Consider the following 3,921-nt stretch of genomic DNA (forward strand, 5'->3'; position numbering starts at 1 on the left):
CACCGATATGAGACAGATAGGACGATAGGAAGAGGCATCAGATGGAGGCTTGTTGGGTTTGGAGAACATCAGGATACGGGAGGTTTTCCACAGGTCGGGACAGAAGCCAGTGGCAAGGATGACATTGTAGAGGGTGGCAAGGATGGAAAGGAACGAGGGAGGGCAGTGTGAGGTGGCGGTAGGTAACGCAGTCGTGGCCGGGAGCAGTGTTGCGTTTAGTGCGGAGTGTGAGAGCCTGGCTGAGCGCGAGGCAGGCGCTTAAGTACTCTATCGGGGGCGTCGCCATTGGCCGCTGGGACCACGTGTTCCACTGTGGCGCCCCCACACTAAAAGCGGGCCAGGAGGCGCGCGCCGCCACAGCGTACGGTGCAGAGACCTCTATCGGTCTTCGACGTCCATGACGTCTGGCGCGGATTCAGACTCCGCGGCGCGCGTTACCAGAAGGCCAAATACTGAACTGAGTCTTTCGAAATTGTTTCACGGCGGATTATATCTCTATATCGTTAACAGTTGTAGACTTATGGAACATGTTTTGTGCTCCAGAATTATGACTTTTATGGAGAATGAAAATTTCCTCCACAGAAATCTATATGGGTTGTGCAGACGTTATGCGAAACTCAGCTCACTCGGTCCCTCTTTCAAATCCACAGCACCGTTGACAACGGCGCTGAGGTTTATGCCGTGTTCCTTGACTTCAGGACGGCGTCTGACACTTTCGACCACTGCCTTTCAATGAAAAAATACGAGCTTATCGAGTATTGGAGAAGATTTCAGACTGGATTCAAGATTTCTATGCAGACAGAACTCCACATGTGGCTCGTAACGGAACAAAAGCGACAGATGTAAAGGTAGTTTCCGGAGTATCCCAAGGAAGTGTGATAGGACCGTTACTGCTTGTAAATTATCTAATAGAGAGCGACCGAGGGTCCTTAAGCCTGTTCGCAGGTGAAGTGGTTGTCTATAACAAAGTAGCAATGCCAGAGGACAATAACTATTTGCAGAATGGCCTCCAGATAAATGCTGAATGGTGAACGGTCCGGCATTTGACTCTCAACACAAATGAATACAGGGTATTACAAAAAGGTACGGCCAAACTTTCAGGAAACATTCCTCACACACAAAGAAAGAAAATATGTTATGTGGACATGTGTCCGGAAACGCTTACTTTCCATGTTAGAGCTCATTTTATTACTTCTCTTCAAATCACATTCATCATGGAATGGAAACACACACCAACAGAACGTACCTGCGTGACTTCAAACACTTTGTTACAGGAAATGTTCAAAATGTCCTCCGTTAGCGAGGATACATGCATCCACCCTCCGTCGCGTGGAATCCCTGATGCGCTGATGCAGTCCTGGAGAATGGCGTATTGTATCACAGCCGTCCACAATACGAGCACGAAGAGTCTCTACATTTGGTACCGGGGTTGCGTAGACAAGAGCTTTCAAATGCCCCCATAAATGAAAGTCAAGAGGGTTGAGGTCAGGAGAGCGTGGAGGCCATGGAATTGGTCCGCCTCTACCAATCCATCGGTCTCCGAATCTGTTGTTGTGAAGCGTACGAACACTTCGACTGAAATGTGCAGGAGCTCCATCGTAGATGAACCACATGTTGTGTCGTACTTGTAAAGGCACATGTTCTAGCAGCACAGGTAGAGTATCCCGTATGAAATCATGATAACGTGCTCCATTGAGCGTAGGTGGAAGAACAGGGGGCCTAATCAAGACATCACCAAAAATGCCTGCCCGAACGTTCACAGAAAATCTGTGTTGATGACGTGATTGCACAATTGCGTGCGGATTCTCGTCAGCTCACACATGTTGAATGTGAAAATTTACAATTTGATCACGTTGGAATGAAGCCTCATCCGTAAAGAGAACATTTGCACTGAAATGAGGATTGACACATTGTTTGATGAACCATTCGCAGAAGTGTACCCGTGGAGGCCAATCAGCTGGTGATAGTGCCTGCACACGCTGTACACGGTACGGAAACAACTGGTTCTCCCGTAGCACTCTCCATACAGTGACGTGGTCAACGTTACCTTGTACAGCAGCAACTTCTCTGACGCTGACATTAGGGTTATCGTCAACTGCACGAGGAATTGCCTCGTCCATTGCAGGTGTCCTCGTCGTTCTAGGTCTTCCCCAGTCCCGAGTCATAGTCTGGAATGTTCCGTGCTCCCTAAGACGCCGATCAATTGCTTCGAACGTCTTCCTGACGGGATACCTTTGTTCTGGAAATCTGTCTCGATACAAAGGTACCGCGCCACGGTTATTGCTCCGTGCTAATCCATACATCAATTGGGCATCTGCCAACTCCGCATATGTAAACATTGCACTGACTCCAAAACCACGTTCGTGATGAACACTAACCTTTTGATGCTACGTACTGATGTGCTTGATGCTAGTAGAGCAATGATTCGCATGTCAAGCACCGAAGTCAACATTACCTTCCTTCAATTGGGCCAACTGGCGGTGAATCGAGGAAGCACTGTACATACTGACGAAACTAAAATGAGCTCTAACATGGAAATTATGCATTTCCGGACACATAACATCTTTTCTTTATTTGTGTGTGAGTAATGTTTCCTGAAAGTTTGGCCGTACCTTTCTGTAGCACCCTGTATAACATATTGCTCATACATAGGAAAAGAAACCCACCACCGTACAGCTACACTATTAATGACAAACTACGGGAAATAGTATGTACTATAAAATATCTAGGAGTAACTATGCAGAGTGACATTAAGTGGAATGACCACATAAAACAAATAGTGAGATAAACACATGCCTCACTCAGATTCATGGGAAGAATCTTCAGCAAATGTAGCTCATCCGTGGAGGAAGAGGGTTGTAAGGCGCTTGTTCATCCAGTTCTTGAGTATAGTCCATTTGTGTGGGATGTCTATCACTGACAGAACAGCTAGAGAAGATCCAACGAAAAATGTCAGCGATGTTGGAAGTAAAAATGGTACATATTGGCCTGCAGCATCGCTCGTCAACGCGGCAAGAAATTAGTGGTTCATTATAAGTTCGTTCTTCCTGCACTATGGCCTCTATTTGATTCACACGAAGCATATTGATGCATAACGTTAGGAAGACATTTCACGTGGCCCTGCTATAGTTGCTCTTCTGCAGGTGCTAAAAATAAATGCATTGGTATAGTAGAAGATCAGCTAAATTAGATGATAAGTTAAATTCTGCTGCCGCTAATTAAAGTTACCTGGTACTTTACACTGCAAATAAAGATATCTGTAAGAATAAATAAATATTAATAATTTCATGTAACTACAGACGTGATGTAGATATGACATAAGAGCGAATAACTGAACGTGTAGCAGTTCACTTATAATAATTAGAAAAGAAATATATCATGATATAGGGGCAAACTCTGTGGGACGTAAGGAAAACATTTGGAGGATTAATTGACGTTTAGGGGCAACGGCCTTGCCGCAGTGGATACACCGGTTCCCATGAGATCACCGAAGTTAAGCGCGGTTGGGCGTGGCCGGCACTTGGATGGGTGACCTTCCAGCCGCCATGCGCTGTTGCCACTTTTCGTGGTGCACTCATCCTTGTGATGCCAATTGAGGAGCCACTCGACCGAATAGTAGCGGCTTCCGTCAAGAATACCATCATAACGGCCAGGAGAGCGGTGTGCAGACCCCACGCCCCTCCTATCCGCATCCTCCTCTGAGGATGACACGGCAGTCGGATGGTCCCGGCAGGCCACACGTGGCCTGAAGACGGAGTGCTAAAAAAAACTGACGTTTGGTAGAGTGGAACTCGTATGAAGCACTTGATAGTCGAAATTTAAATCAGGCCAGTATTTAAGATGTTTATCAACCACAAGGTATTCCTACAGATTGAGCTTTTGCCTTTGGGTGGTGATGCTACACGGCATTGAGTATATTCT

At 46.3% G+C, this 3,921-nt stretch overlaps 1 pseudogene; it reads left to right on the forward strand.

The window, feature by feature from the left end:
- Positions 1–3,442: 3,442 nt before the first annotated feature.
- LOC124797059 lies at positions 3,443–3,559 on the forward strand (annotated as a pseudogene).
- Positions 3,560–3,921: the final 362 nt, after the last annotated feature.

The sequence above is a fragment of the Schistocerca piceifrons genome, chromosome 4 (assembly GCF_021461385.2).
Source record: "Schistocerca piceifrons isolate TAMUIC-IGC-003096 chromosome 4, iqSchPice1.1, whole genome shotgun sequence".
Classification (NCBI taxonomy): Eukaryota; Metazoa; Arthropoda; class Insecta; order Orthoptera; family Acrididae; genus Schistocerca; species Schistocerca piceifrons.